Source organism: Rhinolophus sinicus, linkage group LG06 (genome assembly GCF_036562045.2).
Source record: "Rhinolophus sinicus isolate RSC01 linkage group LG06, ASM3656204v1, whole genome shotgun sequence".
Classification (NCBI taxonomy): domain Eukaryota; kingdom Metazoa; phylum Chordata; class Mammalia; order Chiroptera; family Rhinolophidae; genus Rhinolophus; species Rhinolophus sinicus.
This window is the reverse complement of record NC_133756.1, coordinates 54962874-54978017: the sequence shown is the minus strand read 5'-3', so window position 1 is coordinate 54978017 and position 15144 is coordinate 54962874.

The following is a 15144-nucleotide window of genomic DNA, read 5'->3' as shown; positions in this document are numbered from 1 at the left end:
TCCTTAAAGGAGCCCGAACTGGGCTTCAGGAGGAACGAGGTCTGGGCTGGGGAATCGGATATGAGAAAATGAGAAGCCGGTGTTCCTGTGTCTGCACAGTCCGGAGGAAAACCTTTTGATACCTAATAGACGTTATTGGGATCAAAGCTCTTTTTGGTCCTCCACCCAGTTTCTCGTTTTATGAGAAACAAAACATGCTGAGAAGTGACATGACCTCCCAGTCACTACTAATGGCTAAACCGGAAACGAGAAATAAGATCCAACGTAGTGGAAATGCGTAGCATTAAGAGGTTCCAACTTAGCAATTTTTCATGGTGTATTGCACGTTGCCTTCTGAAGAGGCGGGGGTGGGGGGGAGTATGTTACAGTATCTTAAGCAGCTCTGATTTTTGCTCTCCAGGGTAACTAGTAACATCAACGTGTGTCAAGTTCTTCATAAAAATTGACTATTTTTTTAAAAACTAAGTTTGTCATACTGTCATTTGGAAGAAGAGTCTATGTTATAAATAGTGGGTTGTTGCAATTTCTAAAAAGTAAACGAGATACCATTTAAATCCGTTTTGGCACTTTAATCAAATACATTGGACAGCAACTGGTTTGTTTGAAATGTACTCTTAAAACGTTTTATTTAAGAAAGACCCTAGATATTTTTTTTTATTTAGCATTTTCTCCAGTACACTTGCCAGTTCTTTCATTTCTGAAGTGCAGACGCTGCTTTTTCAGTGCAATTAAGTTTAGCCAAACCAAAACTTCTTTGATAAAACAATGTATTTGAAAATTTTCTTCAAAACAGGAATGTGAAACTGTTGGCTCAGTTGTTGGCCCTTTATGAAGAGTTTATGTAGGTCAGTTTACTGTTGGTTTCAAGAGTTACTATGCTGTCTAAATTCATCTTGGCCTTACCAAGTTTATCAGATTGAAAAAAGCTAGCAAAAATGTCCCCAGTTACCACATTTGTCACTGACCCAAATCTTGTCATTCCTGAAAAAATAATTTTGCTTTTTCATGTAACATTTATGCAAAGTAGAACAATAGGCTTATACATACGTATATCTGAAGAGCACATGTTATTCCAGTAATAGTTTATTACTACAGGGTTGTGTGGTAGCATAAGCATGAAATGTGTGTTAGAGACCTAGGTTCCAGTCCCAGTTTTTTGTTACTTTAGACAGGTCACTCGCCAAGCCTCATTTTCTTCAACTAGAAATGGAAATATAACTCAGGATTCAAAGTCAAATGAGACCATATGTAAAAGCACTTTTAACATTATCAAGTATGGAGATGTTGTTGTTTATTATTATCTTTATCAGGTCTGAGCGGTCTTCAACTATTAATAAACCATACATAATACGGCTGAAAGAAAATTTAACTAAATATAAATAGTGTGAAACATGAAATATATGCTAATCTGGATCCCACGGTTAGTTATTTACAGTACAATAGATCCTTATTATAAGTAGGCCTTTGAAAAGAAGGATAACAATGAGCTTTAAGACTTTTAGTGCATATATATGAAACATTATTTTTCTCATGGTATCCCAAAATTCATGATATGAAAAGAAACAGCTGTTTCGTATGGTTAATTAGGCTAACTCTACAGCAGTTATCTTAAAATGTGTTAATTCATAGATGCCTGGATTTTCAGCTAAAATTACAATCTATAACTTTTGTAGTTTGAAGCTTTACATTTTAAAAAAGCAAATAATGCTATCTTTTGTGCTAATTTGTCATTGCTAACACACCAATGGCTAGTTGTTGGTAATTCAAATTTAAAAAATATCATCTATTACATGCTTCTTTTGTGATTGGCACTGTGCTAAGTACTTTTACCTAAGTACTTTTACCTTTATCATTTCATTTAATCCTCAGAACAACCTTATCTGATAGATACTGTTTCAGTCTCCATTTTACAGATAAAGAAAGTGAAGCTGGGAGAAGCGAAATAACTTTCCTGAAGTCAGTATAGCAGTCGGGATAGGCTAAATTATGTTGCAAGAATCTCAAAAGGTTTATTTTCTTGCTCATTTTCTGGGTTCATCCTGAGTCAGCAAGAGGACTTACCACACAGTAATCACTCAAGAATCCATTGGAACTGTTAAGAGGAAGTAATGAAGGAGCCTTGAAATACAGGCTTTTGACAGGTGGAGAAAGAGGAAAAAGGTATTTGTGTTCAAAGTAATGATACGAAGTTGTGTAGACAGAAATGGTGAGAACAGCAAAGAGATCACTTTAATTGAAGTAAAGCATTTTTGTTTACTGTAGTGAGAGAGAAGAGGCAGCAGAAGTCGTGAAGTAATAGAAGCTGAGAAATAGAAAGGGAGAAGAGAGAGAACTCACTTGTAAAAAGGGCAATAGAAGCAAGGACAGAAGTTTTAGGCCTCAAATAATTATGTCAGAAAGACCAACAAAATAAATGGATCGCTAGAATGTTGGTGTACTCTTTTGAAAGAGACAATACGCCTCCATGAAACAGTTTCCTGTGCTTCTTTCTATGTATCTTCATAATACTCTGCTAAAAATTCCATTTTTATTCTACACAACTTGAGAGAGCACAACTCATTCAATAGCTTTGGCTTCAGATCTGGGTTTGATTCCCACTCTGCCACTTAACTAACTTGGGCAGGGTATTTAAGCTGTATCTTGATTTTTCTCCTCTATAAAATAAGAATACATGCTTCACAGGTGTTTTAAATCTCAAATGAAGTAATATATGCAAAGCATTTAGGACAGAATTTTAATGCTAAATAAATAGTGGTAGTTGCTAAAAAATAATCATTACACTGATGATTATTACTCCTAGGAATGGAATAATGGGATTGAAAATAAAGGTGATTCCAAGAACTATTTCACAGAAAGAGTTGGAAGAACCTGATAGTTTGGCTCTTAGATAGTCAAGGAAACAGACTAATCAAATATGATTTTTAGCCTCAGAAAGTGGGATTAGGGTAGTGTCAAAAACAGTAAAATTGAATGGGAGCTTTAGAGGAGAAGTGCTTGCTTTTGGACATGTTTTGATTTGAGGCAACAGTAGGCATTTAAGGAAGTGATATCTTGGAGGCAGTAGAAAGGGAAGACAGCATCTGATTTCTATATTCATTCAACACCTGAGTGTCTACTGTCCTAAGTATGGTACAGGAGAGATAAAGATAAATACAACATCCTTCTTGTTTTCAAGGACCCCACAACCTATTGGGAGAATCACAATATAAAACAGATTGAAATAAAATACTGTGATAAACATGTAAGCTAAGAGTGTGCAGAGGAAGGAGTAATTCATAAACCACTTGTGAGGTACAGAGGGCTTTAGGGAGGACTCAACATTTTAACTGAGCCTTGTGGATTGAGTAGAATTTTGATAGAAAAGGAGAGAGTGTGCAGCTGAAGAAGAAACACAAAAGTACATCGTGTGACATGGAAAAATCAAGGAACCTAGAGAAACTTCCCATTTAACCTTGTTTCTCTAGTTCCCTGTTACAGTGCCTGGCACACAGGAGACCCATTAAGTAAATGGGTAAATGAGTAAACAGTTTCTGCTTCATCATGAGAACATACTCAGGCTGACCTGCTCGGAGAATGTGAGAGACAGTGGAAAAGAACAAAGCCCTTTCTAGACCTGATGACAGACAGCTGGTCCCAACATGAGCGTTCAGCCAAACTTAGCAGAGCCACTTACCCAACCCACAGCTGACTCAGAAAATGAGTAAACCCAGCTAATTCCAGAAGAGTTGCCCAACTGAAAATGCACAGACTCCTAGGAAATAATAAATGGTTATTGGTTTACTCCACTGACCTTTGAGGGGCTTGTTAGGCATTTTTGTAGCAATAAATGACTGGTACAATACCTGTGAGTTAGGTTTCACCTGTGGATCATGAACTTAAGAGCTTTGCTAGCCGAACAAAAGATTTAAAATCCAACAATTGCTTGACTGAGTCCCACTGTGAATGTGAAGAATGGATATATTTATAAAACAGTAGAAATAAAATTTGTCACTACTTGCTAATATTTTAAAGTTAGTATAAGACATTTTAAAAACTAGGCTAATTTAAATTTTTTAAAAATATCTTTAAGAAAAAAATCAAAAGTAAAATCACCAATACCTCTCTTTTCCAACACACCTATGCTAATTTTTGCATGTTTCTATTCAGCCTTACCCATGTGTATATGTATTTTCATATAGTTCTAATAACAATGTTGTATTTTGCTTTAATATAGAAGGAAAAGTACCAGCTGGGACCAGCTGTCTGTCATCAGGTCTAGAAAGGGCTTTGTTCTTTTCCATGGTCTCTCACATTCCTCCAGCAGGTCAGCCTGAGTATGTTCTCATGATGAAGCAGAAACTGTTTACTCATTTATCCATTTACTTAATGGGTCTCCTGTGTGCCAGGCACTGTAACAGGGAACTAGAGAAATGAGGTTAAGTGGGAAGTTTCCCCTTCCACTGAGGAGCTTATCATCTAATGGGAGACACAGGCAAGTAAACCAGAGACTCCAGTGCAGTACGCTAAGTGCCAGGATTGTGGTGTGACGGGCCCTATGGGTATAGTGAAGGACCTTCCAAATAAAAATGGGTAAGTATGGAGTGACAGTCTTAAGTGTCACAGAGGAGGTAATCCTTGAGCAAGTTTTCAGGAGGAAGGGGAAGGAAATTTCATGCAGGAGAACAACAAAAGCTCAGTGAGACAGAACGTCATGGCATTTACGGTGAACTGCAGTATTTTAGTGAAGCGTGGAGGGAAAGGAACATACGAAGGAGCAGCATGAGAGAAAGCGACGCAGGGAAGTGTAGTAGGTAAGATTCTCCTGATTGCAACTAACAACTCTAGCTAGTTGACTTTACCAGAAGGATATTGGGGTATCGTATAGAATTTGGGGAACTGTTGTATAACCAGGGAAATTCAGTAGCCAGAATCCGTAAAATGCCCTCTTGGCAGGCTGTAAACAATTCCCATCTCTTTGCATCTTGGTTCAAAATGTCAGTTTCCCAGGAGAGAAAATCTGTTTGGTTGTTTGGGTCAGATTTCTACTCCCATGTCACTCAGCCTTGACTGACTGCAAGTTACGTGTGTGGCTGTTTGCTGCTTTTCCGCCCCTGTGCTGGGGAGGGAGCTGTCACTGTGAGCTGTGTGGCTAATCTAAGAGGTTTCTGTTGTGTTTTATTATTTAGTTGCCTTTCCCCACATGTACAATGACAAAAATGCTGCCAACCTATTTGATCCAGTCATTCTAGTACAATAGCCCCTGCACTTGCTCTCTTTCTACGCCCAAAGATACATCCAACTAGTGGAAGGGACATTTTGGGCGTATTATTCTCGTAGTTCTGATCTCTGGATGTAAAATACCTGTTTTTCTTCCAGTTATGGCACAGTTATATCTAGGTGTGGTTCCTCGTGGTCTTGTAAGCGAAGAACTAAATGGTAAGTATAATTGCTATCAGTACACTCTATAAATAATTGTTGGGGCCAGCGGTTGCAGTGGTTGCTACAGAAATAAAGGATAAGAAAACAGTTATGGTTCTTATTTTCATAAAGGAAAAAAACGGTAATTTTTCAGTCATCCTGCAATATGTATGCAGACTTTTCATTCCTGCTACTGTTAATGAGGTTGTAACTGGTAAATATGATGACCCATTCCAAGTTGCCTTGTTTGCAGCTAATACAGCAGCTGACTGAAGATGCTGCCTGCCAGGGTGACTTAAGCCGTCATTTCTAGAGGTCTAAGCCCTTGGTAACCATCAGCATCAGCTGTGTCAAACTAAACAAAGGCAATGCAACAGATTGGAGAGTGACCCTGAGGTGGAATGACTGGGAACTAATCAATATTTGTTCAATAACTGGTTTCTGTTTTATAGATGAAGCTGAAGCACTGAGAGTTTAGAATAACTATTAAGTGACAGAGTCAGGATTTAAACCCGTACTACCTGTCTCCAGAATGAACCTTCTACGTAGTTATGTCACACTGTCTCTGCACATTCAGTGTGGAGACTGAGTGGAGGCACTGGGCCTCCACACCCAAGATTAATTTATGTTTTAGCTCTTCATCTGTAACTAGCCTTGTCACCAAAAACAAGTACTTATTTTTTTCTAAGTTTCAGTCCTCCCTCGCCCACTCTGGTTCAAGCCATTGTTTCTCAGTCTAGTTGTGTAGGACACAGCTCCCTGGCTCATGCTGGTATTGTGAGCCTTGCGCTCCCCGGGGTGTGGCAGTCAGGTCATCGGTTGGCTGCTCACAGAGGCTCTCGCCCTCGCCGATCTCCAGCTGCTCACAGCAGCCCAGCTCCAGGGAGAGCCATTATGCTCCAACCACCTGAGCCACTGGGCTGGCCCATAAGTTTCAGTCTTTTCATTTATACAATGGAGATACTCTTTTGGCATGGTACAATGCCTATAATTTGATAAGTAGATTTGTTAAGTGTTGACTATTTATTAATTCAATGAAAATGTACTGAGCCTACCATGGTAGGCACTGTATGTACACTGGTGCACAAGATAGGCATAATTCCTCTGCTCATGGATCTCTCAATGAACTGAACCACAGAATAAAAATAGCAATGTGTGGGCCACACATCTGCCTCCCTCGCCTTGGATTATGAATACCAAGACTGACATATGGGAACATAACAATGATTGTGAACTGAAGAGGACAGATAAGGACAGAAAACAAGCCTGGGACAATCAAACATAAAGGGAGCAAGACAAGGAACAGGGGTGAAATCATGAAAACTCCCAAAAGAAAGAGTATCGCCTGGTTTTCTTAAGCCTAGCATGTAAGTCTGGATTTTACAAGAAAAGTGGAGGGAATTGATCAAGAGATTCTTGTCAGAACAGGAAGTTAGTAGGTGAAATGAGAAATGATTTGTGAGAGACCTGTGGAGATGGAATAGTAGATAGTCTCAATACACTGTAGAAAGTGTGATTAAAGGGACCAAAGTGAGAAACATTTAAAGAAAATTATCCTCAAGTGCTGATTTGGAGAACAGCCACACTTTGTAATATGAGCCAACAGATAAAATCAAATTTGTCTCTCAAGGGGGAAAGTAAGCCTTTTTTCAGGCTAAATTCCCCTGCCACCTGGCTTGTTTTCTTCACTATAAATGAGCACTGGGAAAAGAACAAGCTTTAGAGATTCTGCCCAAGGAATTCACAGACCATTTTCTTGGTAATCACAATGTAGCTCTTTTTTTTAGTCAAGTTCACACACAGGATTTAATCTTGGTTTTTGATAGCAAGTATTATTTTTAACATTTATCTGTGTACCAAAATATCTCTAAAAGTGTCATAGAATGTAAGTAGGGGAAGAAAAGTGAGTTATATATTTTATATATTATATATGTCAATCCTTGGAGTGACCTAATATAAAATTCTGCTGATTTACCCTTATGAACATGGGTATGTAACTTGACCTAAATCATTGTCATGGTTAAGGCCAACATTTACCGTAGTGAGCTATTACATGGATTAAGTGATCGATTATATAGTATTTTCAGGAGCACCTGATGGTAAGAGGCTTAATTGTGGCTAAATTACTGGCAAAGTAGTTGAGAAAAATCATTGTTCCCAAGTAAATCCCAGCTTACAATATTCGTCAAACCTGTTATCTTTGTTAAAACTAAATGTAAGGTTATTGTTTGGATCAAAACTACATATTTTTGTGATTTTTGTTTGTTTGTTTAGGTGAAAGGGACATCTAAAGCACAAAGATAAATGCATCTTTTACACAGATGCTTTTCTAGGTGTTTGCAGCTTCAATTTAAAGGATAGCAAAGTTGATTTCAATTTCTGTGGTGTAATTATGTTGATTCTATTGGAAAAACATGAATTGATACATTTAACTAAGATCTACGACTGGTTACAGAAAGTTTACTCATGTATATGAAATCTGTTGAGCATTCAAATTGATAAATAATATTTAGCTTCTGAATAATGATGACAAATATATACATTTATGCATATATCACACATAATACATTAACAATATCTTATTGGCTTTTTGGAGCACAATATGATCATAAAGTATATGTCATTACAGCCCAGATACATAGCAATAAACAATTTAGAACAGAATATTTAACAACACAAATCTATTAGTAATGACATTGTTATAAAATATTTATAACATTCTTTGATTTTAAAAAAGCCAGAGATTCATTTAGTATCTTTCTGGCATTTGAACTGACATCTCTTCATCTTCTACACAATTGCTGATTGAGTGGAAAAATGGTTAGATCCGACAGGCAACTTTATATTTTTACATTAAAATTCAATGTTATTCAGAACCCAAGTAGATAGATAATAAAAGTATCATTTCTGATCAGTGAGGAAAGTATAAATTATACAATAAGAAAAGGAATCACTAGCCAATTGTTTTTTTTGGGGGGAAAAATATACCATGTGCCAAAATAAACTCCTGGTGGATTAAAGAGTTTAATGTAAAAATGAACCCATAGAATTACTAAAAGAAAATACAGAGAAATACTTATATTATCTTGGGAGTGGGAATTATATTTCATGAAATGTAAATAAAAAGATTAATTTCTAAAATATGTAAAAAACTATGAAGTGTTTCAGAAATCACCAAAAATTAAATGGCAAACACCAAATGGGTAGGGGAAAAAAGCTCACCAAAAAATTAAAGGACATATGCCAAACTGGAAAGGAAAAGAGGGACAAAGGGGTAAGAAGGCTTACAAATCAATAAGAAAAAGATAAATAATCAAACAAAAAAAATGGGCAAAGGAATTCTGCAGGTAAGTAAAAAAACGTAGGAATAAAAAAGTTCAAAAAAAAGGTAAATAAATATATTTTTTTTTCCATTTTCATCAGTAATAAAAACTGCAAATTAAAACAATATTAAAATACTACCTTTGACTACCTACTTGGTAAGGATTATTTTAAAAGAAAATATCCAGTGTTAGAGAGGGTACTACATTTGTTCTCTATTGCTCTTTGACAAAGTTTCTGAAAAGTACATACCTTTTAACATAGCCATTGCACTTCAAAATAATGCTAAGGAAATAATGATGTGCAGTACACAAGATGTTTACTGCAATTTCCTTCCTTGTTCCCTCCCTCCCACTCCACCCCTTGCCCTCTCTCTTTCTATCTTCTTTATCTCTTTTGGTTTATGTTTGATATTGGTGAAAAATTGAAAAAATTAAAATGTCCAATAAAAAGGGGACTGATTAAATTAAGTATGGTAAATTTATTGAACAAAACATCCATTTTTAACAAATAAAAATGACATCGCAGTAAATGTGTTTGAAAAGATGTTCACAATATTTTGTTAATGAAAAAACAAAAACAAAAACAAGGATACAGACCAAATTGTATATGTGCAGCCGAAGCGAGCACCAGACCAAATTGTATTGGGGGAATTTTCAATTTTTTCTCTCCCTCTCTCTCTCTCTCTCTCCCCCCCCCACCACATCCACATATACACTCACTGGACAGTTTCTAGAAAAATAGAATAAAACATTGGGAAGGAAGATTACTGGATTGTTAAATGTTCTTTTTGCCTGTCATTATTTTCTAACTTTACTGCAATGAACAGGAATTACTTTTTTATAAGCAAAAGTATTTTAAAATTAAATATATAATGTTACTTAGTGGTTGTCTTTTCAAAATATATAAGAATCATCAGTTAGCCATTTGGTTATGTATGTTTTGATTTGAGAAAAAAATTTTTGAATCTTAAAATGCTATAGAATTGGCAGATAATTTTTCATTTCATAAGGTAATATTTATAATTACTTTTTTATTGTTGCTATGGCAATATTTATACACATAGTGGCAGAGGTTAGGAATTTTGCCCTGAAAAACATATCAGAATTTCAAATCTGCAGTAAATAATGATTTCCACCTATAACTATAACAAAGATGTGGAAAGAAGTAGAAGGCAAGAAGGCTCCATGTTACTATTGAGACAATTAAGTTCTCCAGGTGCCAATCAACCCCGCTCCAGCTTCAGGGTCAATGACTCACTAGCTCACAAGGAAGTCAACAAATACTGAAGTGCATACTATCTGCACAAAGTGATTTTCATTACCCAGAGAACTACTGCAAAATATTATTCAGAGAAATTAAAGAAAACCAATTTAAATTAGTATTTTAAAAATTCTAATTGGGGAGTATTTAAGATGCATGAGAAGACAAATTCTTATCCCAGGTCACTCCAGAACTGCCTCCTACCCTCAAAAGCTCACATTTGGAAGGAGAGATAGATTTGTAAGTAAATCTCTGCCATTAGCCCAATCTCAGTGCTTGCCACACCCACTGCTTCTAGCAGAACTCTGGCCACAGCCCTTGGTGAACGAGCAGCTTTGGGTGGCCAGGTTCTGCACAGAGTGACCCACCCACTTCCGCTTTTCATCTACTTTCCCTGTCATGGCTAGGAAAAAAGCCTTGGCCCAAAAAGTTCCTCCCAGAGAGAGATAGGGTGACAATCAGATTGCCTCTTTAAGAGTTCCAACGTGAGATACAGATGGTGAGCTAGTAGTTGGTAGTAGGAGCTGAAGTTGAAGCTGAAAGCATTCATGGAGAGAGACCATTATAAGCCTCCAGTGGACCAAAGTCATGAGAAAGCAGAAGCTCTGCAGTATACGAGGAGATGTATATACAGAGATGCGGAGGGAGTTAGTGGTAGCAGCAGATGAGGGAACAGAAATGGAGACAATCGTGGTTACCTCCATGGTGAAGGATCAGTGAACTGCCACTGAAGAAGAGCCAATGATCTGACCCAGTTCTTAGGGCTGTCTTGATTCCTGAATATTTAACACTTTGTAAGCGGGCATTTTCCCGCCAAATCGCGTCGTAACGCGGGGCTTTTTTGACATTTTCTCGCCAAAATTAGACTTTCCGTAAAAATATTCACATCTTTCAATCTATTTGATATTTTTCTATGAAACTTTCAGTGTTTTAGTTTAAAAAGAGGTCTCTATGTATTTACTTTGCAAAATTTTTGCCAGTTCCAACTAGAGGCAATATGACGAGTTTACTCGTTTCCCGCAAAAAATGTTAATATAAGACAATCCTCATCGTATGGCATTAAGGTAGGAAAAATAGGATTCCAAATTTCATAGAGACTTCTGGCTCAGCCATGACGGTATAATAGATTTACCTCCTTACAATAAATAATCACAGAACTGGATAAAATAAACGAAGCAACTGTTTTTAGATATTGGACAGTAGACAACACAGAGCTGTGATACTTGAGAGAAGGGGGACAAAGAAGGTGTTAATCACAGAGCAACTTAAGATTTACTTAGCAAGCAAAGAAAATATTAAATGTCTATTTAGAAATAGTTTGCATGAATCCTCTTAATATTCACTTTATTTCTAGTATCATCCATATATGACCTAGAAGCTCTCATCTGTAATCTAACACCAATGTATTATGACAGCGCATAGTGTAATATATTACAAGCTTTGACAAACTACAATAGGAGAGAAGTAGTTAAGATTGGACCCACTGCAATAGTAAGGGAGTTACTTTTATAAAAATTTGACAATGGTCTTCATAATGGATTTTACCACTAATTTAACTCTCTAGAAATCTGACCTATAATCCTACAAAATATTTACATGACCAACTGTAAGTTCTTACTTGGAAATAAGTAACTCTACAGTATATGTTTAAATCAGCTTAGGTCAATGATATACCTGAAATTCAGTAGCTCACTGTAAGGAAAGACACACCGCATTAACACTGAAGGAACCGTTGTGAAGAGGAAGGGTAGAGTGATTGGCATTAAAACTTGTTGCACTTTTATAACGAAGGAATTTTTTTAATACAGATGTAAATAATACTTATTAAAAAATGAAATACTGGAATATGTAAATGGAGGATGTGTCATTTTGGCTATTATGGATAATACAATAGTAATACATAACCTGCTAATTGTATAAAACTGATTAGTGCTCTAAAGTGTCTTACTATTATTAATAAAGAATGTATTCATCCCACTGTGACATGGAAACATGGAAACAATCTAAGTGTCCATCAACGCATGAATGGACAAAAAAGTTGTATATACAATGGAATATTATTCAGCCATAACAAACAAATAAACAAAACAAAACAAAACAAGGAAATCCTACGATTAGCAACAACATGGATGGAACTTGAAGGCATTATGCTAAGTAAAATAAGTCAAACAGACAAAGACAAATATTGTGTGATCTCACTTATGTGTGGAACCTAAAACAAAATAAAACAAAAACCCCACTAAACTCATAGAAAAAGAGATCTGATTTATGGTTACCACAGGCAGGGAACTGGGGAAGAGGGAATTGGAGGAAGGTGATCAAAAGATGCAAACTTCCAGTTATAAGATAAATAAGTACTAGGGATGTAATGTACAACATGCTGACTAAACACTGCTGTACAATATGTAGGAAAGTTGTTAAGAGAGTAGATCCTAACAGTTGTCATCACAAGAAAAAATTTTTTTCCTTTATCTATATGAGGTGATGATGGATGTTAACTAAATCTATTTTGTAGGATTATAGGTAATCATTTCATAATATATGTAAATCAAACCATCATGCTGCATGCACACCTTAAATTTATGCAGTGATATATGTCAATTTCTCAATAAAACGGGAGTGGGGGGGAATCCAGGCTGAGATTCTGTAACAAAGAGACACTTATGTAACAGTTTGGAATGAGTGCTTCAGGCACCTGAGGGGGTGGTTTTCTGCTGCATAAAGTTGTTCAGGGTCCGAGGTCCCTGTCTTTTTGCTCTGCCATCCCCTAGGGTATTACCCTCGTTTACATATCCAAACTGGGTTTAAGTTCCATCCTGTCGGAAAGGGGAAAGAGTTACTGGAGGGCAAGCAGTTCCCTTTTAAGTAAAGGATGTGGAAGTTGTGAATCTCATGATCCAATGGTAAGAGTTTCATGGCCACATTTGGTGACAAGGGAAGCTAGGAAATGGCAGACAGCTTGGGCAGCCATGTACTCAGTTAAAACTCAATTATTATGGAAGAAAGGGAGAGTGGAGCTGGGGGATAACTGCTGATATGTAGGTGTACACTAGGCGTGGATGTGTAACTAGGTTTAGTTTTTTGGAATGAATTTTGGCAATATGCATCAAAAACCAGGACAATATACCTGCACTTTGGCTTACGAGGAATTTATCCTAAGAAAATAAAATATGTGCATGAAGATTGAGTTGTAAGGATGCTCGTGGCAGAGCAATAATAGCAGAAAGTCTCTAAATATCTCACTGCTTAGTGCAGAGGAGTGCCTTGTACACATCCCTGCGTATGAAGTGACAGTGTCACCACAGCTACTGGGTCAAAAACCATAATGTTTATGGGTCACCATTCCACGCTTTATCTGTAGCCATCAGATGAGGAGTGTCTACTCTGTGCCTAGAATTCTTATATGCATGATTTCATTTATTCAACCTTGCAAGGCAGGTGCTAATATATAAATAAATGCAGGTTCAGAGAGCTTAAGGAACTTGTTTGTAATATACAGCATAGATAGTATAGTCAGTAATATTGTGATAACATGGTACAGTGTCAGATGGTTGTTGGACTTACCATGGTGATCACCTCTTTAGGTATATATATGTTGAATTAACTATGGTGTATCCCTGAAAATAATATAATATTGTATGTTAGCTATATTTCAATAGAAATCTTTTAAAAAGGAACTCGTTTAAGGTCAAACAGCGAATAAATGATGTGATTAGGTTCGAATTCAGCTCTGTCCAGTTCTTCCCACTCTGCTTCATGCCTTTTTCTCACCTGATTGCCCAGCAAGATTGCTAAGTGGATCCCATGGCTAAAGGAAGCTCAGTGCGCACACCACAGGATGACGCTGGAGGAACAACTGTCTCACAGGACGGAGACGCAATACTTAGAGTCCGGATGTTTATGTTTACAAATAGGAGACACCACCTTGAACTATTTTAAGTAGAAAATAGGGGAAATTATAAGAAAGTAGGGGTGTCTCACTGAACCATGGCAGGAATTTAAACAGCCAGGCATCAGAAGGATCAGAATTGGAACAGGAAGGTCAGCGGAGCTCAGAGAAATTTTCTCACTTGATTGTTTTAGGGTTTCTGGGCAGGAATTCCTTCCCGCCTGTTCTTGGGAATTTTTTTCGCTTTCCCATTCCTGAATCCCAAGAAAAGTTGGTCGGGAAATCAGGAAAATCGGCTCCTTGAATCCAGTAATACCCACAATGGGAAATAAACGTACTACTCACAATGTATCTCTTAGATATTTTTCCTTTTTATCGCTATCTAAAGTTACATTGTGTGACAATGTTACACACCAGACATGCACACGAGACACCAGAATCAGATATCACATGACCAGCTAATTTTAGCTCGTGTAAATCAGGCACATTTGATCATGGAGAACAGAAAACAGTTTGTATTTACACAGAGAAATATTTATTTTCACAACCCAGAATTTGACTACAGAGTCATCTTCAGGTAACTAAGGAAATCTAAGGTAGTTTACCTTAATATGACAGTGTAGTCAAATCCTGGGTTGTGAAAACAAATACTTCTCTGTGTAAATACAAACTGTTTTCTGTTCTCCACAATTAATCGTTTCCACACAGTGACAGCCGATACTACCAACCACATTCGATTACTTTGTCTGTGGCTGACGATTGTGATGTATGTGAGTGTTCTTGGCTCTCTAAGCTGCTGTGTGTCAGTCTATTTAAAAACAACTTGCACTGCTAATATTTTATTCCAATATTACAATAATTTCCAATCTCATGTAATGTTTTGTGGCACTTTTTAGCTATAAATATTCGCTGCACAATATAGGTCTTTCTTATTTTTTTCTTAATGCTTTTAAAGGAAATAAAATTTGAATTGGTTAAACGTAGAAACAGAGATCTTGTGTCTCTCACAAAGTACTTGAGCAATGGTAGTTGTCTACGTGAGATGGAAGAGGATGAATTTTTGCCTTGTCAAGTAAGAATGCAATTGCACAATTGGCGAAGCCATTAATGGAAAGACATTTTAAAGGAACATTTACAGCAGAAGAACTTCCAAGAGAAGAAATAAAGGATGTCCTTACAGAGAGTTCTGACATTAAATCAGAATCTGATCTGAAGTGTGAATTGACTAAAGCAATATCAATTTTGACATCAAAGCCTAGCCCTATGCATGCAGA